This window comes from Crinia signifera, chromosome 8 (assembly GCF_055691185.1).
Source record: "Crinia signifera chromosome 8, ASM5569118v1, whole genome shotgun sequence".
NCBI lineage: Eukaryota > Metazoa > Chordata > Amphibia > Anura > Myobatrachidae > Crinia > Crinia signifera.
Window position 1 is genome coordinate 66101311 of NC_139224.1, and position 24186 is coordinate 66125496.

General features: G+C 45.1%; 1 protein-coding gene across 4 annotated transcripts in view; it reads right to left on the reverse strand.

The window, feature by feature from the left end:
• LOC146026174 (transcription factor 20-like) overlaps nucleotides 1-22181 on the reverse strand; it is a 66468-nt gene extending 44287 nt beyond the window's left edge. For 2 of the 4 annotated variants that reach the window (XM_083156606.1, XM_083156603.1), the window contains exons 1-2: nucleotides 22105-22181; nucleotides 7274-7410 (exon numbers count right to left, since the gene is read on the reverse strand). The gene's annotated coding sequence lies outside the window, so the exon portion shown is untranslated. The other 2 variants (XM_083156605.1, XM_083156604.1) reach the window with 2 other exon arrangements.
• Nucleotides 22182-24186: the final 2005 nt, after the last annotated feature.

A 24186-nucleotide genomic window follows, 5' to 3' on the forward strand; every position in this document is an offset into this window, starting at 1 on the left:
CAAAATTTGGAGTAGCTTGTCTTTTGGGATAATTATCAGGGACTGGTATAGATTCCTGATCCTGTATCCCAGGATATTATGCGGGGCTATCAATGATATAATTGGGTCTGGGCTGACTGGAGTAGCATATGCTTTGGGTATAGACATTAGAAAGAGGGGGTAAACGATCACACTGTAAATCAACTGAATATTGTCAATTTACCCCTTTATCAATATTGTAATGACATTGCATGTAAAGCGGGGTTAGCTACCGCCAGACAGTAGTAAGGTAGTCAGGGAAACAACAAAGTCTGTTTTTGCGGTACACATAAAGAGACAGGATTACTTAAAATATAACCTTTATTATTGGTATCAATTAAAATTTATTTGCAAAATAATAAAAATCGACATACAACAAAAATCACAAGGACTTCTTAAAAAGGAAAACAACTTTCCTAAATTAGCTGGGGGTAGGCGGATAGGTTTTTATTTTACTCAGGGATCCGTATGATCTGTCAGACTCTGCTTTGGGTATAGTGCTTGTAAATACATGTAAAATTAGGGTTTGAAAGGAAATGAAGCATATCATCAGCAACCATACTTAGCTTGACCTCTACATTTCTTACTTTTATACCTGCAAAGGAGGGTGTGGCTCCAAGTTGGATAGCCAAGGGCTCCAACGCGAGGGCAAAAAGCAGCAGGGAGAGGGGGCAACCCTGGCGTGTGCCTCTAAGTATATGAATGGGGGGGGAATAAATAATTATTAGCAAATATCTGGGTGTTGGAATAAGTATATAGGTTTCTGATCGCATCTATGAAGGGTTCTGGGATATTGAATTTCTATAAAAAGTGATAAACAAGTGGTCCCACGGGACCATATCGAAGGCCTTCTCAGCGTCTAATGATAGTATTGCTTGTGGTTTTGGAGTTTCCGTTGTCTGTTGCCACTGCATGACCGTAAGGAGTTTAATCACGTTTAATACTGAATGTCGGCCCCAAATAAATCCTGTCTGGTCTTTGCTAATAATTGAAAGTAATAGTATTTTGCAATTATCTTAGTATAAAGTTTGTAATCCGTATTGAATAGTGAGATGGGACAGTAAAATGAGGGTTGTGTGGGGTCACAGCCAGGTTTTGGAATAACTTTGAGGAGTGCAGAGTTGAAATAAGGGGGTTGGGGAGTACCTTTGAGGAGTGAATAAAATAGTGCAGTTAAGGGGCAGTGAGTTTTGGGGCTAGTAGTTTGTAATATTCACTCGTCAGTCCATCTGGACCTGGTACCTTTCCTGGTTTAAGTTGTCCGATGGCTCTAGTTACATCCGCCAGCAGAAAGGTAGTTTGATCTGTCTCAAGGGTGGGAAGTCTAAGCATTGACCAGAATGTGGCTTTGTGGGCTTGATCTATGGTTGTAGGTGAATATATGGAGGGAAAGCAGAATTTTCTTTCGTTTAGATGGGATGTGGAAGCCACCAACATTTAAAGGCACTATCTTTAATTCAACCATTGTTAATTACAGTGAATTTGAAGATGTCGAGTTCTAACATTCATATCCAGAAATCACTAGGCACAATAATATTGCTTTCAATGTCATTAACAACAATACTAGACAAAAAGGGGAAAACAAGGTACTTGTTTTCTAGCAGGGCGCCCAGATTTCTTACGTACGCAAGCGTAGTGAAATCGCATGGTACGTTTTTGCCATGCGATGCAATGTCACGCCCCCTTTCACTGAATTCCATGACTCCCATGGATGCAGAGTAGAATCTGTTACTAAAACCCCACCAGTATCAATGCCACCCCGAAGCGTGGTGAGCGCAGCAAGCCCCACAGCAGCGTAACGCGTCCTCGGACCTTTTCATACACCCACTATCCACGGCGGGGATGAGTTGATTTTATATAGTGTGGCGAGCCCGAAGCGTGGTGAACACAGCGAGCCCCGCAAGGGGACGCGGATTACTTTACATATATTCTGCTGCGCTCGCCACGCTTCGGGCTCGCCACACTATATAAAATCAACTCCGCGCCGACGTGGATAGTGGGGGTATGAAAAGGTCAGAGGATGCGTTCCGCCACCACTCGCCACGTTTCGGGGTGGCATCGATACTGGGGGTGACGCAAAATGATGGCATAGGTACTTACAATTGTGAACACCCATCACATGGGTGCTTGTACAATAAAATATTGCATCGCATTTGGTGCACTGAGATCGGATTCGATATTTCATTGTATAAGCACTCCTGTGCACTTTATATGGACATCGCATCGCATGCTACTATAACGCGTCATGCGCTGCGATGCAATTTCACTAGGGAGAATAGCCCAGTAAGCATTTAGCGTACCAGGTGCCCTGCTAGGAAAGTACCGAAAACACAAGGTGAGATTAATGGGGGAAAGGGGGAACAAGAGAACCCAGGGGGCAGAGCCAAAGGTAATTAACATTACCATGAGGATTGTCAACATAAGTAAGGCTAGTATAGATGAGCGTCTACAGCTCCCCAGCATCTCAAACATCAAATATTGCTTTAAATTAACATAAGGACTTCTGGTTGCCAAGCAGCAGAACCAACTACTAGAGCAATTGGGGTACATAAACTAACGGGCTCGCCCCAGCCTACATAAATATTGTCTGAGACCACAGAGGGCCTCAGGAGTTAATGAAACTCCACGTCCGGATCATAGGTGCCGGACACATCAAATATAGTATACATTGTGGGAAATATAATGAATATTTTACAAATCAATGGTATTGTTACTTATCACTGCAAGACATCCTAAGTTCCAGAGAGGTATGTCCCGATTCCATCATAGGCGGAGGTGAGGTCTCTGGAGAAGTGTATGGGGGCAGGGAACGCTGGTTCCTGTATAGCTCTTCTTGTATAGATTGTGCCTCCCAAGCCATATGTTCCTGAGTTATGGTAAATGTCTCACAGTTGAAATAAGATTAGCAATAGGGTTTCAGGATAAATCTGGTTTTAATATGTCCGGAAGGTGTCCTGCTGTATCGTGTCATCATGTCATATCTGGGCCCGTTAGTGAGGTGGCCTGAGCCGGTCCTATTAAGTAGCCGTCTGCGTCCTGCCCTGAGCTGAATTCCTTGTAGGAGGATCCAGAGAATATACGCAGCTTAGCGGGGTAAAGTAAAGCAAATTTAGTGTGATTCTTCACCAGCCCTCTCCACTATCATGCCCGCACAGGCTTCCTCCATGTGTAGCAATTCTGGCAGGGTGTTCAAAAGGAATGAATATAGGTCTGGACCCTTGAGAGTCTCTGGGAGGCCTGTAATGTGCAGGTTATTCCTCCTCGAACAATTATCCAAATCGTCAAGTTTGTTTTGCATAGTATGTGCAGATTTCTGAAGGGATTCTGTGGTGGCTTTCAGTATGAATATCTTGAAAGGCTTCCCCTATATGGGTTTCATTAGCATTCACTTTTTTGGTGATTTGTTTCAATTGTGATTTTATGTCTAGCACAACTTGCTGCAGTTTAGCTGCATGGGCATCCAGGATGGAGTTAATAGTGTCCCGTATCGCCCGCACCATATCTGCATAGGTCAGTGATGCTGTCTGGGTTGGTGGTGTATGCGGTGTAAATAGTTCTGGCAGCGTGAGAGGCAGGGGCGGTGTCTCATTCTTACTTGATTGTGACTCCTCAGGTATATGCAGCACTGCCTGAGTTATATGATGTGTGCCAGTGGCCATCTTGGGTTGCACTCACAGTGGGATGGAAGGCTGGCGTTGCAGCTTCCCTGGCTGTGGCTGCGTGAGGAATTTTTCCATTAGCGGCAGCGGGGGGGTCGGAGGCGTCTCCCGGCAGGCACCTAGGCGGGTAAGGAGGCTGTGGAGCGGCGAGCTGTCTGGCTGGGGTGGAGCTCAGCACTCTGCTGCTTCTCCCATCAAAGCTGGAACCCACCCCTCCAATTACTTTTTACCCTCCCCAAACATGGGATTTCTAAGGGGGGGTCTCCATGTGTGCGCATCTCAGTGGTCAGGATGCCGGTGTTACATATACCTACACCGGCATTCCGAACTACCGCCAGAAGACTGTCGCCAGAAGCCCAAAATCAATTATGATGCCAGTGCCTAAATCCTGACTGCCAGCATGCCAAATAGCTGGAGTGTGCACCCAGGAAAGAGGGGTGGGGGATAGGGTTAGGCACTTAGAAGGGTGGCTATGTTTAGGCGGCAGGGTGTGGGGGATAGTTTTAGGTACTAGTGTCGCAACTTAGGGTTGCTGGAAAGGGGGGTTAGGTTTTGGGGGGTGACAGTGGTAGGGCTAGTAGACTTACCTGAAATGTGTGTTATGTTGTGCATATAGTCCCTACATAGGAAGATAGACAAATAGACTTTGGAAAGATAGGTGGACAGGTAGATCAATAGATAGACATAAATAAAACACACAGTTGCCTGCTCCTGCATCTGAGCGGCTATATTTATGTCCCTCTGTCAGCTCAGTAGCTTTACTTTCACTTTGTGCTATCACTGCTCAAGAAAAAAAGAGGGCGGCACCTAGAGGCACCCGAAAGTACTGCAGTCAGCAGTGTTCGTCACTGACAGCAGTACTCAATGTCGGAGAACGGAGTACTCAGAAACCCCCCTGCATGTGCTACTGCCCTTCCAGCTCTCTTGTAACATGTCCATTGGTTGGAGGTAAGTAACTGGTAATGTCAGAGTGGTGGGATCATCCTTTACACTTGTAGCAGGGGACTTTCTAGTGTACTTTTTTTTAGAAGATTCTTTGTCCCATTCTAGTGTATTTTTCTATCATCGGGTGGGGATAACGCACTCCCATAATGGATACTAAACAAATAATACATCAAGTGGAACAGGGGACATAAAGAACGATGTAGACATGATGACCCCTTCGTGTGTCTGGTCAGTTGCAGTCCACATCGATTTGCTGTGTTGTCACAATGATTTAGATAGGAAAGGGTGATTAAGAGAGAAATATAAAGCACTAGGCGTAGTACACTCATGACCAAAATAGGAGATACCTTTACTGTTATGCCATTGTAATTAGAAAATGTATACTAACAGAAACCAGGGAATAATCCAAAACATTGCAAGAATACTCAATTTTATTGTCTACTGTAATGTTCTTCTCCATCCATGCATCGATTATTGTCAATTACATACTGTAGTGCCTCCAAATTGTACACAATATTTATTCCATCCCTATTCCCCATGAGACATTTAAGTTCCCTACACAAACAAACTTAACAAAATAGCTTTTTTGTGACCAATTAACCAACCCGTTCATATTTGTTTCTGTGGCGAAAAAAATATGCAAATTCATGGAGAATATATTCACTCCACAGACACTGTAGGACCCTGGTCAGAATAGAGCACAAAACCCAAGTGCTGTGACCTAGCAATGAGAACCACTATTCCAAGTCTTGGCAACACCAATATCCCCCTATCACAGTACATTTCTTTACAGGTTTCTATATTATCCAGACCCCAAATAAAGTAATGTACAGATGGAGCCGGCCTGGTCTTTGCAGGGGATGGTGGCAGAATCGCCAGCCGCCATCCCCCATCTGCTCTGCGAAAGGGGACGCGCGCGCATCTCGGCGGTCACCCGGGGTCCCCACCGCCTCCTCCCCTAACCCTGTCAGTCTCCCTGAAGCGGAGACGGACAGGGTTCCCGTTGCCCCGCAGCCCCAGAAACTGAGACGCACGTGCGTCTCAGTCAGATGGAGCGCCTCGCTGCTGGCGAATCGCCAGCACAGACAGTCTGGCGATTCGCCAGAAAGAGGGAGCCCAGCTCCATCTGTACTCTCATTAAAAAAAAAAACTCAACAAAATCGCTTCATACATCCCAAAATACTCTACCATGCCCCTCTTAGGTCTGCACCTTAAACCTAATAATCAGCTCACTCCCACCTCTCGATCCATACCACAGTCCTCAAACACTGTCTGAATATCCACCTCTAGAGATTTTCTACTGTAACCTCTTCTGCTAATGGGTTCAGTAAGATTTCCCGACATTCAACATACGAGAATCAAAAAACCAACAAGCATTGCCAGAAAGTCAAAATACGATGTTTACTTTTTGACATGTCAATATTTTAATTGTCATTTCGCACAGGTCAGCATTTTGAATATGTTGCCAAAATGAATGACATTTTGCACATGGTATTTTGACTTTAAGTAAATGGAGTGCATCCTCTGCTAACAATGGAACACCCTCCCAACAGCAACAAACACCTCATATAAATTCTGCCTTTTTCAAAACAGATGGTCTCTCCTCAACAGAACTCCACCTAGCCTTTATTCGTATATGCACATAGGGGGTATTAAATCGCTGACGCTATGTCCGATCGGGGAAATAGCAGTAGGCGCCTATTCAATGCTGTCGTTCACGACAGGATTGAAGAGATAGATTAACACAGGGCTGGGCAACACCGGCCCCCCAGATGTTGATGAACTACACATCCCAGCATGCCTTGCATCAGCTTCAGCATGGCCACATAGCAAAACTAATGCAAAGCATCCTGGGATATGTAGTTCATTAACATCTGGAGGGCCGGTGTTGCCCAGCCCTGGATTAACAGAACGAACCCGACTTTAAAAGCAGATGGGCCCTTTTTGCCAAAAAACAGATGTGGATTGTCGAGATCACGGCCGGATATAGACAATCCATGGCTGTTTTTCGCTGGCACACCCCATTTTCCCCCTCTCGACAGGCAGGACATTGAGTCCCGCCTGACAAACTGGCGAGCGGAATGAAAATGGGCCAGGGTCCCGACGTACCAATGGTCGGGGTCAGGGATTGAATACACCCCTTAGTTTGTGTACAGAACCTTGAATTTCTGTTTAATATATGTCCCTTTCCCCCATTATTTTAAGGCACATACAGAAAATAAATTCTCAAATAACAGTTGTGACATAGGACTTTTGGTAGAAAGTGAATTTTTTTTTTTATTTAGGTGCACAACACATGTTGGTAAAAACATGTTTGGAAATGTAATATAATTATTCATGAAGCAAATCAAAGTTATTTTAACCCAATTAGGTTTACAGCAGCCAATGATCTGATAGCCAAATACTGGAGGAGAGGAAATAGAGGTGGTGGGCCAAGATAGGAAGAGACTGAGGTGACTGTATATGCAAAGTCAATTAAACTAGCATGATAATTATAGATAAGCATTGGAGAGCTGCCTGTAGAAGACAAGCAGAGATGAACTATATTTATCTGACTTTGCTTAACTGACTGTCAGAGAAAGTCTTTTTTAATATTCAATGCAATTATGTTTCAAAAATATTTGGGTAAAACTAATAGAGTATGGACGTACCCCAAATGAGAACCCAGACACTTATTAGAAAGGCCACATTTTTCTTTTCAATGGCTGGTAATGTTCTTCTGTTGAGTGCAGGTTAAGCAGGAGTCTAATTCTGCTGTAGGCAGGTGAGAAGATACAAGAATTCATTGCTGAAAAACAAACAGAATTTTAAGTAAGTTTTATTTGTATCGCACAGTCTCTCCAACGGGATTTAAGGCGCTTTAAAGGGGTTGGGATCATTTGGTCTACACAATAAGGTCGACATGGGTAAAGGTAGACATTTGGTTAAGGTCAAAAGGTCATTAGTTCGACAAGTCGTTAGTTCAACAATGTTTAGGTCGACAGTCAAAAGGTCGACATGGGGGTTTTCACTGTTTTTTTTAGCTGAATGTCAACACAGTCGACATGGACACATTTTAAATTGCACCGCATCCCCTTGCATCGCTCGCTGCGCTCAAAATGCATCGGGCACACTATTTAATTCTCCCACCACGCCCTAGTGGATGGTAAGGCATGAAATACCACCTGTCGGCACACGTCAGGTAAAAAAAGTGGAAAAACCCCATGTCGACCTAGACAATGTCGAACTAATGACCTTTCCACCTAGACCCATGTCGACCATCATGCTGTAGACCAAATGACCGCATCCCCTTTAAAGACATAAAAAAACAATGCACATAATACAAATGGTTTAGGTAATGACAAATAGTTTGGGCTATAACAACCGATTCACTTCACTAAAGGGAGGGAAAAAAATACATTTGTGAGCAAGGAGCTCTAGATTTCCATTTAAAAAAACAAAACACAATATTTGGCATTCAACTAACAATTCTAAAAATATATAATGGATATTTAAACAATAAAAACCCCACAAAAATAAGCAACATGTCTTGAAGAAGAAATGCTACATAAGTTTGCTATGGTTTTAAAAAAGCAAATTAACTTTAAAGCATACATGTGGGGCAGTACGGATGGTGTAATGGTTAGCATTCCTGCTTCACAGCACTGAGGTCATGGGTTTGATTCCCACCATGGTCCTAACGGAGTTTGTATATTCTCCCCGTACTTGCGTGGGTTTCCTCCAGGTACTCCTGTTTCCTCCCACATTCCAAAAATATACTGGTAGATTAATTGGGTCCTAACAAAATTATCCCTAGAATGAATGTGTGTACGTGTATACAAGGTAGGGAATATAAATCGTAAGCTCTGCTGGGGCAGGGACTAATGTGAATGTTCAAATATTCTCTAAATGTTCAGCAGAATATGTGTGCGCTATATAAGAAACTGGTAATACATAAATAAATCATTGCTTTATGCTATTCTCCTAAAGAAAATATAAGGAATTTGGTACTTACCGATAATTCCCTTTCTCTTAGGCAGCAGGGGACACTGCAGTCATTACGTGTGAGATAGAGTTTGTGTACTGGAGGAGTCTGCACTTTAAGAAAATTTTGATGTGGCTGGCTCCTCCCCCCTCAATCCCCACCCAGACCCCAGTCTTAGAAAAACTATGTCCGAGAGAGGCCAGAGAGGAGGATACTAGTATACTAAGAAAAAACAGAAGTTAGTAAGACATACGTATATAAACAAATATACATTGTTGTACAATGTACAATACATGTCAACCAACAAGCATGACCAAACAAAGATTCAACCACACAACAATGGTATGTACAAAATGGCAGGAAGACTAGTGATGGGAGGGCGTGCGATGTCCCCTGCTGCCTCGGAGAAAGGGAATTATCGGTAAGTACCAAATTCCTTATTCTCCTATGTGCAGCAGGGGACACTGCAGTCATTACGTGTGGGAAAAATACCAAAGCACTACTCCTGGGTGGGAGAGTGCTGGGATTCCTGCAACACTGCTCTCCCGAATTAAGTCTCTGGACTGGCGAACGTGTCAAACCGGTAAAACCGAGCGAAAGTGTTGGACCCGGACCACGTAGCTGCACGGCAGACCTGAGCTGGAGAAGCCCCACTAGCCAGGGCCCAGAAGGTGCTGATTGACCTGTTAGAGTGGGCCGAAACCCCAGATGGAATCTTCTGATTAGCTTGAGCATAGCCTTCCTTAATAGTGAGACACAGCCAGCGAGGCCAGTGTTTGTTTGGATGCTGGCCATCCCCTTTTTTCAGCGCCATAGAGGATAAAAAGAATGTCCATTTTACGGACTTGCACTGTCTTTGCTAAGTAGATGCGTAAAGCGCACACTACATCTAGTAAAGCTGAGTCCCCCGAAAGGAAGGACAATTAGTTGGTTTACATGGAAAGATGAGACAACCTTGGCAAGGAAAGACTGTCTCGCTCTCAATTCGGCTCTATCCTTGTGTAAGATCAAGAAAGGGGGTCGGCAGGACAAAGCTCCTAATTCAGAAACTCTGTGAACAGAAGCTAAGGCCATCAACATGACTGTTTTCCATGTGAGGTATTTTAAGTCAACGGAGTCTAGAAGTTCAAAGCATTCCGATTTAAGGAAGTCTAAGACTAGAGAGAAGTCCCATGGCTCTGTTGGTGCAACAAACGGAGGACGTAGTCTTAACCTTTTAGAAAGGTCTGCACATCTGGGATGAGAGCTAATCGCCGGTGAAAAAATACTAACAGTGCCTAGACTTGTACCTTTAGCGAACCCAGGCTTAACCGTTTTTCGACACTAGCCTGTAAAAATTCCAGTACCTTGGCCAGACTGAAAACCGCATTAGGAACCGGTTTTGATTCACACCAGCCTACGTATGATTTCCGAATGCGGTGATAATGAGCCGGTTACTTCTTTTCGAGCCTGTATCATTGTCAGGATGACTAAAGCAGGAATACCTCCTCTTTTTAACAAATCGGCTTCAACAGCCAAGCCGTTAAATGCAGATTATTTAAGTTTGGGTAGATGAATGGTCCTTGTTGGAGCAGGTCTGATCTTAGAGGAAGACGCCACGGTGCGTCCGCTAGAAGGAGTTTTAAGTCAGAGTACCATGTTCTTCTCGCCCAAACTGGTGCTATTAGGATTACTGACGTGGAATCTCTTTTTATCCGTTTTAGCATCCTTGGTAGTAGCGGAAATGGTAGTTGACAATGCGTCCACCGCTACTGCTGCCAGATCTAGCGACCTTGCGCAATAAGTTGGAATCTGATGGTTTAGCCTGGACGCCATCAGGTCTATCTGGGGAATACCCCAATGCAGGGTCAGTTGATGAAATATTTCCGGGTTGAGAGCCCATTCGCCCGGATGAAAATCCTGTCGACTGAGGTAGTCCACCTGCCAGTTCCCCCCCCCCCCCCCAACTGGATTCTTATCTGTCGGCCCCTGAAGAGGTTGTGTTGCATGGTTTGAAACTGCGTCCTTGCAGTAGGTGTGGTGTATGTAGCCACCATTGAAGTGAGATGCACGCCTTCTTGGAAAGTGTGACTCTTGAGGATCTGAAGGTGAGATCCCGACCCCTGGGATAGTAAGCTTTCCTGGAAAATATGAGAATGGAAACTGCCATAATGGAGAGCCTCGAAAGAGGCTCCCATCAATCCCAGTAGATGGGTACAAAGGTGAGCGGAGACCCTGCTTGGGAGTAAAACCTGTTGTACTCTCGTCTGTGAAGTCTGGATTTTGTCCAATGGAAGGGAAATCTTCTCTTGGACCGTATCGAAGATGAGGCCCAAGAACTGTATTCTCTGTGACGGGTGTAATTGGGATTTTTTGAAGTTCACTATCCACCCGTTCTGAACCAGAAATTGGCAGGTTTTTAGCGCATCTTCCCTTAGCTTCTCTTGACAGGATGCTTTAAGAAGTAGATCGTCCAAGTATGGGAGAATGACTATCCCCTGCAACCAAAGAGACATAAACATGCACGCCATTATTTTTGAAAATACTCTGGGGGCCGAGGAGAGGCCGAAGGGAAGACCTCTGACCTGATAATGGCGGTCTTGGAAGGCAAACCTCAGAAATCTCTGATGTGGACCCCAAATTGGAATGTGTAAATATGCGTCCTTGATATCTAAAGAAAGAAGGAATTCTCCCTTTTCAAAATATGCCAATACTGATCGAATGGACTCCATTTTGAACTTGTGGCAATATACGTAGTCACTTAATGGTTTTCAAATTAGGATAGGTTGAAACATGCCATCCGGTTTTGGTACTATGAAAAGGCTGGAATAGAAACCTTTTCCTCTTTGATGAGATGGTACTGGCACAATTGCTCCCGCTGAGAGGAGTGTCTGGATTGAGCCACACAGAGCTGTGCGTGACTCGGTGGACGCCGGAAGGCCTATTGGAAAGAATCAGTTTGGAGGGGGGACTGAACTCCAACCTGTAGCCTGAGACACTATCTGGAGCACCCAGCAGTCCTTGCAGTGGGTTTTCCACATCTCTGCGAAGAGCAACAGCCTGGCGCCCACCTTGGAGTCTCCAAAGTGGACGGGGAGACAGTCATGCCACTGTTTTTTCAGTGGGTTTAGGATCCATGCAGGATGCTGTTGCATCAGGCTGAGACGGTCTAGCTCCTCAACCTCTGAAAGAAGAAAACCCTCCTCTGGACCTTCCTCGAAAGGAGCGAAAAGTTGGAGTTACAAATGGTCTCTTAGGAGCTGGAGCGGAGGATGGGAGGAAAGCAGACTTTCCCCACGGAGCCTGTGATATGAGCTTCTCCAGCTCAGGTCCGAAGAGCATGTCGCCTGCATAGGGGAGAGCTTCAACAACCTTTTTTTATTTCAGCTTTAGCCTGCCATGAACGCAGCCAGACTGTGCGTCTGACCATGATAGCGGAGGCCAAAACCCTGGCTGCCAGGGTGGAGACATCTGAGGCCACTTCACCCATATAAGTAGAAGTGTCTCTGATGCCCTCTGCTAATGGTAGAATATCTACTCTGGGGGTTTTCTGCTCTAGGCCCATGATAAGATTTGTGGCCCACTTTTCCACAGCCCTAGCCACCCAAGATGTGGCGAGAGCTGGGCGTAAAAGAACCCCCACGGTAGTGTAAATGTTTTTGAGGGAATTATCCAGGCGTCTGACAGGGGCCTCTTTAAGAGAGATCGCGCCTGGTATTAGGAGTGTGGTTTTCTTACAGAGACGTGACAAAGAAACATCAGGTGTAGTCGGAATCTCCCACTTAGACCTGGAGTCTGTTAAAAAGAGATATAAGGTTTTAATCCTCCTTGATAATTGGAATTTTATTATCAGGGGATTTCCAGACCTGAATTAGGGGTTTGTCCAATTCCTCTGAGTCGGGGAAGCATAATGGCTGTTTTTGTACACGGACAAAAATAGACACTTGAGATGTAGGTGAAGTGTCTGCTATCTTTGAGCGAACTTCCCTAATTAATCCTTCCAGACCCTGGGCATCTTCATTGTCAGGGTCATTTAGTGGGGGGGGGGGGGGGGTCTTGAATAGGGTCAGTGAGGAACTCACCCTCTTCTAAGCCCTCATTATCATCTGATTTTTCCAGGATGTATAAGGTAGAAATGGCCCTCCTTTTAATCGGCCCTGGAGAGGATGGCCTGGTTTGGAAAGAGGAAGCCATTGATTGTTTTAAAGAATCCACAGACTGTATAAGTGTCTGAGCCCATATTGGCTATGTGGAAGCCATTTTACACAGCTGGGCCTGGAAAACCTCCCTGTTCTTTCTAGAAGCTGCTAACTCAGCCATATGGTTTGAAAGGATAGCCTGAAAAATGTCCCCTGAAGCCTGGATTGTCTGGGATACAGGAGAAAGTAGGACAGGGAGAGAAGAGCCAGAACCCTCCCAATATGTGTGTGAATAAACCCCCAGTGACTCACAGTGTCCTGCAGTGCTAGAGGGGAGCTCTGAGGTCCAAACTGGAGCCGGTGTACTGGGTCTGCAGGCCTGGAAAGAGAGGAGACACATGGAAGTGCTGCACTGTCCGGGTAATGGCGCCCGCAGTGAAGGGAAGGAAGCTCCACCCACCCGGGCACCTTCCCGCACCGTTTGAATGGCGGCAGTTTTGAAAAGCATCCAGTGCCTCCTGCTCTGAGAGCCGAGCGGAAGCTTCTGTCTCGCTCCGTATAGACAGCCTTGCAGCGTCAGAGCACAGAGTGCTGTAGCCTGACAGTCTCCTCTTTTATCAGCCAGTGCGCTCACTCTGGCTGCCCCCTGCCATGTCCTTTGTGGAGCACAGCGCCTCTTACCAGAAAAAGAATCCCTGGAGAGTAGGGGGTGTATTAGCCGCGGACCTGTAACACAGAACCGCGTGCAGTTCCGGAGGGTCCCCGGGGCTGATGCTCAGGTGGCTTGGGTCCTGGAGAAAGCACTGCATGCAGAGTGTTGACCAGACCCCTCTCTAGGGTCCCGCGTAGCAGGCAGACTGACACAGCTCTGCCTGTCCTTAGAGTAATAAAATAAAAATAATAATTAAAAACCTAATCTCCCTAAGGAGACTCTTGCCCGGGAGACCGACTCCTCCGGGCACTTTTTCTAAGACTGGGGTCTGGGTGGGGATAGAGGGGGGAGAAGCCAGCCACATCTAAATTTTCTTAAAGTGCCGACTCCTCCAGTACACCAAACCTATCCCACACGTAATGACTGCAGTGTCCCCTGCTGCACGTAGGAGAAAATCTCTTTGTAATGTCTTATGGGGCACAGGTCAATTTCAGGTCATTTTCTAAACAATCAACCTGATCGCTTAGAAAACTCCCCAACATCACTCCATTGCTATCGCCCGGCGATTAATATCCAGCATGCTGGATATATCTAGTTACATTGCCATTCAAGGCCAGTGTTCTCACCGGAGAACACTGGCACATCGGTGTGCAGTGCTGTGAGCTGAGCTATCTTGCTGAGCGATCTAGCATCGCTCAGCACACTCACCACGTGTGAAGTACCCTGGAGGTTAAGCAACAACAACTAGGAGAGTCACAGCTCTCAGCATGCCATGTAAAGAGGTGGGAGGAAAAGGGGGAGGAGGTCACAGTGAACAAAATAGTTCAGAGAGGCATTATAAAATCACTCTGCTCAACACAACATGTTAATGACGTTGCCACAGTAGTCCATTACACTGTACAACATCTGAAGTTTTATCAATAACAACAGTCTTGAAACACAAGCCAAAAAAAAACATTTTTTTTCCACAATCAGAGTTTGGACACCAAATAACGCTCGGCTAAACGCCCACTGCCCCTTTATCAGCACCTCCTTGAACTAGCCAGCACTCTTCCTTGCAGGCGCCGTGTGAATGGCTATTATGCTTTGCTCAACTCCACACAATCCAGTGCCCCTGCACCCTGCCCGCCCCACATACTAGAGGGAACACTAATCCACTACAGTCAGTCAGCAATGTCTATACACTTCTCCATATTGGAGTAGTGAAAATGTGGTTGTATTTAATATGTTTTAAAGTCCCACATAAAGATAGACATTGGCCTGCATTCAATGCTCCCGGTTCACCGTTGGTTTTTTTTCCGGCGAATCGGGCCGGGAGGCGCTCATTAGATATTCATATATTCACTTCACTCTGGTCCGGGCTTGTTACATGTAGGACCAGAGACGCGGCTCCCTACCCCTGTCCCGTGCCAGCATTCCCAGGAGGGGGGGGGCAGCCTCTGCTGCCTGTGTCCCCGGGAGCCCTCCCCCACAAATTCTGGGGCAGGCAGGCAGGCTTACATCTCCCTGCCTGCCTCTGTCCCCCGGCTCCCTGCGTCGAATGGCACAGGGGTTAAAATTCGCCAGCAGGGGCAGCGAGCCCCTGCTGCATTAAATAGGGTGACAGGGAGGGCTGGCAGCAAATACTGCAGCCCTCCAGAACCCTGCGAATGTGCAGCGAATCCTAAACAGGATTCGCTGCACATGGAGAATAAAAACATTGAATACTCCACATTGTGTAGGGGTGAATCGTATCACATTAAGTCAAAGAGGTGGACTTTTACTTGCAGATTTAGGAGCTGTGAAGAAAAGTCCAGATTAAAAGTAAGCCTTTGGTATTTAATGCAAGCGGATAGCCATTGATTCTGTATTTTATATGGAATGAATGGGTTAGCATACATTAACCCAGGACGTTTTCCCTGGGAGGCAACTGCTGCGGATATTAGGATTCCGCTCATAGTCTATTAAAAATTAAAAGCTATTTTATTAAGGATTAAATTGTTAAAATCTAGTTAGATTAATATTATAAAGTTATTGTTAGCAATTCAATTGTTCGATGCTCACCCCACTGGGCATCTATATGCATACTGTAGGTAGTCAATGGAGCTATTAAATTTTTCTCTGTTTTGGCAACCATTAGCATCAACGCACCTAGGAGCACTGGGTTTAGCTGTGCAAATCAGCTAAACCTGTCTAAAGATGTTGTTAGGGTGCCCAAATTAAAGACTTTGCACACATTTTTACCTCAGGAGGCTGCAAAAAGAAATGTTTTCCAATGTGGCTCTAGTTGTCTGACTGTCTGAACAAAGCAATAATTGAATGGCACCATCAGTATAGAGGGGGTGGAAAAAACAACTTAGTCACCCCCATTATGTATGTTTTGCAAATTTAGTTACACATTTTACACAATTAAGTCCTTGGTAAAAATTGGAAACCAAGTATATTACACACTTTTTAAAGTAGAATGATATTTTATATTGTAAATGGAGCAGATGGGGGAAAAAATAACAGAACAGGATGTAGTACACGTAGTAATTGCTTAATCCTAGTGGGCAAAAGGACCTTTCACAGCCTGGAAGAGGAACAAAGCCAATAATCTCGCAGTGCCACTATACATGCAACCACTGGTCGCCTTTAGTAACAAGGTGGCGAGCAAAGCGGAGCGAGTAACCATGCCCAAAACGTGGAGCAAAAAGAGTCTGTGATGGTTCCTTTTGGCTTCCTTCAAGCATTGCTCCTCCCCCTGCTTTGCCCTGTCATGTGACAGGTCCTTTCCCACTAGGAACTAGACTTAACAGTGGTCTAAATGGCAGACAAAATGTTGACATGACATTTTCAGTAGATCAATCCCTAAAGTGGACAGTCAAAATTATGATAAAATAGAAGATCTATTTTTCTTTATGTAAAAGACTAAGGGGTCAATCATTTAAGACCCGAAGGGTACAGAATCAATCACGACACTTCACGGCGTGAAATGCGCTCACACCTCCATAGGGGGAAAGCAATTTTCAGCGTATTTTGGCCCTGCGAAGGGTGCTAGTTAAGCTTAATTCGGGTGCCGTTTTCAGCGTTAATACGGCACCCGAACGGCAACTCGCACACTTCGGGTGGAATAGGATCAACCCCTAACAACATTTTAAAATACTAAATAATGGAGACAAAAATTAATAAAAATATCAATATGCAGAAGCTCTTTACATGATACATATGGATGACCGGCAGCAGTGGCGGATTCAGGGGGGGGGGGGGGGCGAGGAGCACCCAGGAACGTGCCCCCCTTGTCATTTCTGACATAGCTAATTTTGCAGCTGAGGAACGGAACCTTTTTTCCCACAGGATAACATGGGACCAACTAATTCTAACCCCCATTACGGTTCCGAAGGCTGACACCCCCTCTGAATACAGCCGGGCAGCCAACCGCTCTCTGCCCAGCTGTCACTTCTGGCCGGCGGCGGCTGTCCCTCAATTTACGCAAGCATGTATTCCTCCTTAGCAATGAGCATGTATTCCCACATGGCAACAAGCATGGAACCCCCCCTGGCAATGAGCACGTAGGTAAGCAGTACTTATGTAGCATAATTTTTAATAGGCATTATGGTGTTTGGCATAATACGTAATGGACATTATGGTGTGTGGCTTAACGTGCAATGGGCATTACAGTGTAAATTTTTAATGTACCCCTTCGGCGCGCAATGTCCCTGTCTATTTAGCATATTGTGAATTTTGGATTAATAGGTGTAGCATTATGTGAATTTTGGCTCAATCCGTGTGACACTACAGTGTATGTGAATTTTGGCTCATTATATTTGGCATCATGTGTAAGGGGCAAGTATAATGGGGTCTAGTATTTTGTTGCATAATGTGTAGAAGTGGAATATGGTGTGGTAAACTACACTCAAGTTCACACCGCCTTTTGAGTGGCCACACCCCCTTTTTCCGGAGCATGCGTGCCTTCGGAGCGCACAGAACTACATCCCTCACTTTTGACACCAAGATGGGCCTGTGTACATTTTTAATGCCAGGGCATATTTTTAATCCCATTCCCGCACTCTCTCTGCTCTCCTCCTCTCTCTCGCCGCTCTCTGAGCATATATAATGGCACCACTAACACCCCCTCCCATTCCCTCTCCTATCATGGTGCCCCCCCCCCCCCCCTGACATTTTTACCTGGATCCACCCTTGACCAGCAGTCAGTGTGCCAGCGGTCCGAAACCCCCAATCCATGTTTGCAGCAGTCTAACTCCTCCCCCCCTCCCCCTCTGCAGCCTGACAGTACACCTCCCCACTGGTGCCTACACCTATCCCTTGTCTAACCGTTAAGTGGCTAAACCTAACACCACCCCCACCCCCCTTTCCAGACCACACACTAGTCAGCCCGCATACATACCAATCGGGGTGCCTTCTGTCGGAAATTCCGACATCAGCATCCTCATGGTTTCAATATTCCAGCGCCAGTTTTCTGAAGACAGCTAGGGTGCCGAGATCCTAGCCATGGGGACACTGACTGCATCCCTCTTAAAGACACACAAATATATTCAAAGTTCCTTTCAAACTTATTATACCTCATCCATTGCAAATTGATGTTGCATTATCTGCTTTTCAGGCAAATTCAAAGGGCAGTATTCAATGAGGCCAATTCGCCATGTTTTATGGCGAATTTTTGCTATTTTCGCGTTGGAAGGTGATTTTTTTGTGTCAGAAAGTGAATCACCCTATTCAACGTGCACTTTGACGCCTTTCTAAGTGATTTTCGCCGTGTAGCAAATTGCCATATTTTCATCGTGAAGTGGAATGTGAACTTTTAAAATAAAGTTGTTATTTTTTTACATTTGGTAAAAAAAAAAATATCAGGAATTTTATTCTGTGAAGGGTCATGTTATTTTTATTCATGTGCTTATAGCACATGAATATATATTTAATTAAAAAAATTATTATTATTATTTTTTTTACACATAACAGCCAGCAGGGGCCCGGGAGTCGGGAGCCGTTCATTAGATATTCATATATTCACTGCTCCCGATCATTACATATGCACGATCAGGAGCAGTGAATACCCGGTCCCCTGCTGGCTCTCCGGTGGGGGGGGGGGGGGGGGCAGCTTGTGCTGCCTGGGTCCCGGGGAGCCCTCTTCCCCTACACATACGTTATGGGGCCGAAGCGTGGCGAGCCCAACGAGGGGACATGGAATACATGTGAAGTGATGCGCGTCCGCTCGCCACACTATATAAAATCAACTCCACGCCGACATGGATAGTGGGAGTATGAAAAGGTCGGAGGACGCGTACCGCTGCGCTCGCCACGCTTCGGGTTGGCGTTGATAGTGGGGGTGGCGTGGGGGTGCATTTAACATTGTAAGCACCCATTAGGGTACACAATTAAAAATTGTATAGGGGCTTATACCATTTAAAACCGCATTGCATGCCATATGCCCGCATGCGATGAGATGTCATACAACTTAATATTGTGGGCTCCGTGCTAGGAAACAAGTACCCATTGATTTATTTCTATAATACTGATACAGGACACAAATACATGCAGTAACACTTACTGTATGCATTTTATGGCACTGACACCGGACACTGATACTAAAGTAGCACTGATGTATTATATAGCACTGGTACAGAGGGTTGGGATCGTTTGGTCTACAGCAAGTTGGCTGACAGTCATTAGGACAACATGGGTCTAGGTCGACACTCAAAAGGTCGCCATGTGGTTTTTCACTGTTTTGTGACCCGAATGTCAACAGTTGACATGGACACAGCTTCAAGTGCACCGCTTCGCTCGCTATGCTTCGGACACGGTGCCTCGCTGCGCTCCGCACACTACATTTGTCCTCCCGGCATGCCCTACTATATGATAGAGCATGAAATACTGCCTGTTGGCTCAAAAAACAGTGAAAACCCCCATGTCGACCTAATGACATGTCGACCTAGAACCATGTCGACCAACTTGCTGTAGACCAGTATCCCGGTATGGTTTTTCAAAAACCAAGAAAAATAAGCAGCGCTTACTGGTAATGATGAAATTTGAAAAAAAAAATTAGAAAATTGGATGGTCTGTAAAAAAATTTAATATGATAATGACATATAAAACAACAAAATTGATCAAATGTATAGCACCCACAATTTTAAAAAAGTGTTCACAATACCCTGGAGAGTCCGTTCCTAGATATACGCCAATTGTTATGGCAGGTAAGTAGGTTAAATAGTTACCATCCCTGTGCAGGCTTGAAAAAAAGTGAAGCCCATTCAAATACACCAAGTAACAATGATACAGGAGACAGGTACATAAGTAGCAATGATATATTACATAGCACTGATACAGGACACAGATACGTACAGTAGCATGGATGTACAGTAGTCTACAACAGAAAAAACATGGATATATACAGTAGCAATAATGTATTTTATAGCACTGACACAGGACACTGTTACAGAACACCAATACGTACAGCAGAACTAACGTATTCTATAGCAGTGATACACACAGTAACACTTATGTATTGTACATCACTGATACAGAACACTGATACATACAGCAGTACTAATGTAGTCTACAGCATTGATACAGACTACTAATACATAACACTAATAAATGACACTGTTATTGTGTTCATTCTAGCACCCGCCATCTTTGAAAACCCATGCAGTTTCCTGCCTGGGATGTCACTGTCTGCTGTGGTGTTTCTAGCACAGGTATGGTTTTCGTATTAGTGCTGATATACAGACCACACTGTGCTAGAAGCACTACATCAGACAGCGACAACCCAGGCAGGGAAGAGGAACTGCATGGGTTTTCAAAGATGGCAGGTGCTAGAATGAACACTACCTTACATACAGCAGCACTGGATTGATACAAAACCCTGATATGTACAGTAAAACTGATGTATTGTATAGCACTGATACAGGACACTGATACATACAGTAGTACGGATGTATTTGATAGCACCGATACATACAGTAGCAATAGGGTTCGTCGGGATCCTGGGATTTGGCCTTAAAATTTCCAGGACTTGAATCCCTGGTATGGAGTTTCCAGTCTTGGGATTTTGGGATTAGACTGCGCAGTCTAATGCCGGAAGCATCTCCAGCTGTGTGGCTCTGTGCAGCGTGACATGGTCAGAGGTTACGTTGTGCAGCTCAGTTTAGAGGGGGTTATTAGAGAGGCCAATCCGGTGAGTGTGTCAGGTAGAGAAAGGGGAACTGGGAGAGAGGGGGTGTCTGGCCTCTCCTGCTCTGCGGCTGGGCAGCGCATCCCTGGGTATCCCCACTCCACCAGCGTGTGGGCTCTCCAGCACAGCATGACCCAGGAGACCCACTCATTTTATAAAAGTGAGTCACTGGCACTCAACTGAAGGTAAACCACATGCCATAACACATATTTGCAAACACTGATCACCGATACAGAACACTGAGGCAGATGTATTAAACCTGGTGGGGCAGATGGTGTAATGGTTAGCATTACTGCCTCACGTCACTGAGGTCATGGGTTTGATTCCCAACATGGCCCTAACTGTATGGAGTTTGTATAATCTACCTGTGCTTTAGTGGGTTTCCTCCGGGTACTCTGTTTTCCTCCCACAAACTAAATAAATACATGTAAGTAAATTGGCGCCTAACCAAATTAACCCATACTTGCCTACCTGACCCTCTCCATGCGGGAGAAAATGCTCTGTTTCTGGACTTCCCTGGTAATGTATGATTGCCATCACCTGTGGTGAAACACCTTTAACTAGCTCCCAACAGGTGATGGCAATCATACATTACCAGGGAAGTCCAGAAACAGAGCATTTTCTCCCGCATGAAGAGGGTCAGGTAGGCAAATATGAATTAACCCTAGAATGCCTGTGTGTACATGTGGTAAGGAATATTGACTGTAAGCTCCACTGTGGCAGGGAATGCTGTGAATGCTCAAATATTCTCTGTAAAGTGCTGCGGAATATGTGTGCGCTATAAAAGAAACGGTTAATAAAAAAAACGAGGTGATAACGCACCAGCCAATTCTCTGCTTTAAAAATTACAGTTGATTGCCTGGTGCATTATCACCTTCCACTTTATCACTATAATAATAATCTGCCCCACTGATACGTACAGTAGCACTCTATAGCGCTGATACAAAACACTGACACATTCTATAGCACTGACACAGAACACTGACATACTTTCCGACATGACCCTCTCCAGTTGGCACAGAATGCTCTGCTCCTGGACTTCCCTCTTAATCTATGATTGCCATCGCCTGTATTGAAAAGTGTTATAACACAGGTGATGGCAAGCATACATTCAGAGGGAAGTCCAGGAACAGGGCATTGTGCCCCTACTGGAGAGGGTCATGTTAGGAGATATGCACTGACACATACAGTAGCACGTATGCATTCTTATTACATTACACTGACAAGTAGAACTGAGTACATTACAATGATACGTACAGTAGTGATAATGCATTCTATTGCAATGATACAAAACACTAATAAATAGCACTGAATATCGCACCCTCTGAGGGATAATCACACACCAGTATTGCTTTCTTGCCTTTCTCACGCCTAAATTCAGAACGCTAAAAGCCAGGCTCCGTATAAAATGGATGCGTAGAACATTGCAGAGATCCCCTTCCCAAACACTGATGAGGCGGCAACCCCGCATTCCGTCTGCTTCTGATAACGGAACTGCTCACTATAGGATCGGCGTCCTCGCTGGCCTTCTATGATCATATGTACAAACACTACGATTACACCCCCAATTCCATGAGCGCACCCTGCCCCGCCAGTACCTGCGCTCCCTCAGCTCACGGCTAGCGCTCTGATCACTTGCACACACATCACGGCCATCCTCTGACATCACTTCCTGTATCTTCTCTAAGCTTACAGCTTTTTTCCTCCTCCTAACTTTATTAATAAAACAACGTACTGTAGATCATGCAAGTTGTTAATATATACTGTATATGTGTTTCTGAGTAGTAAATGTATTGATTAAAAAATAAAAGTATAAGATAGAAAAATTGTGCTTGTAATGTACACCCACATTACACTACACGGTAATGCTGTTTGTACACATAACTTACCTCTCAACATGACCATCTCCAGGAGGGACAGAATGCTCTTTCAGTCATACTTGCCTACCCTTCTGCATTCTGCAGGAGACTCCCTGAAATAGCAGCAATCTCCCTCTCTCCCTCATTAGTCTAGCAATCTCCCTAATTTCACTTAAGGTGCGTACACACGGGGCAATATGATCGCTGGCAATATATTGCTAGCAATATATTGCTCAGCAATCATATTGCCCCGTGTCCCGTTTTCATCTGCGACCAGAGATGGTCGCAGATGAAAATTTAAACACTGCTGAGTGAAGAGGCAGGGGATGTCGCTGGTCGGAGGTGGTCGGAGCAGGGGCGGATCCAGGATAAAATGACAGGGGGGGCACCATGATAAAAGAGGGTTTAGGTGGGGGAGGGCCAGTGTTAGTGGTGCCAGTGTACATGCTAAGAGAGTGGCAGAGAGAGGGTGGCAATGGGATTAAAAATAGGCCCTGGCATTTAAAGTACGCAGGCCCACCATGGCAACAAAAGTGAAGGATGTAGTTGTGCGCGTGCCGAAGGCGCGCTCTGGAAAAGGGTGTGTGGCCACTCAACAGGGGGCATGTCCTTGAGTGTAGTGTACAACACCATATACAACTTCTACACATTATGCAACAAAATACTAGACCCCATTATACTTGCCCCTTACACATGATGCCAAATGGAACGAGCCAAAATTCAAACAAGGCCACATGGATTGTGTCAAAATTCACATAATGCCACACGGATTGAGCCAAAATTTACATAATAACACACTTTGAGCCAAAATTCACATAATGCCAAATGGATTGAGTCAAAATTCACATAATGCCAAATGGATTGAGCCAAAATTCACATAATGCCACATGGATTGTGTCAAAATTCACATAATGCCACACGGATTGTGCCAAATTCATAAGATGCCATATGGATTGAGCCAAAATTCACATAATGCCACATGGATTGAGCCAAAATTCACATAATGCCACACGGATTGAGCCAAAATTCACATAATGCCACACGGATTGAGCCAGAATTCACATAATGCCACACAGATTAAGACAAAATTCACAATACACTTCATAAACAGGGACATTGTCCACCAAAGGCACGCATTAAACATTTACACCATAATGTCCATTGCACGTTAAATTACACGGCATGATGTCCATTATGTATTACGCCAAACACCATAATGCCTATTAAAATTTATGCTACATACAGTAAGTGCTGCTTATCTACATGCTTATTTCAAGGGTTCCATGCTCATTGCCAGAGGTTCCATGCTCGTTGCCATGTGGGATTACATGCTCATTGCCAACGGCGAATACATGCTCGTGGTAAATGGGGGACAGCCGCCGTCAGGCAGAAGTGATAGCCACTGACAGTGGCAGAGCCTGGCTGTATTCTGAGCACTGCAGGTCCCAGCTATTTGAAATAATACCCATTTCCCACCAGAAAATGCATTCCCAGGTTGGCCCCTTTTACACCAGCCTAGTCCCTGCATTTTCTGGTGTGAGGGGGAGAGAAAACCACCCCTCACCCCCCTTTAACCAGTTATCTCATTTAACCGGCTATATCTTCAGAACTAACTGACTCATTTACATGAGACAAGTATCATATTGAAGAACTTTTGAGTGGGCTTTAAATGATTTTGGTCCAGTGAAACTGGAACATTTGGTTCCAGAGTAATCTGCCCTCAAAGAATATGAACAGCCATGAAATTACATTTCAAAAATAAAAAAATAAATTTACACGCTATATCTCTGGAACCGATTGACGATATGGACCATCCTGGTA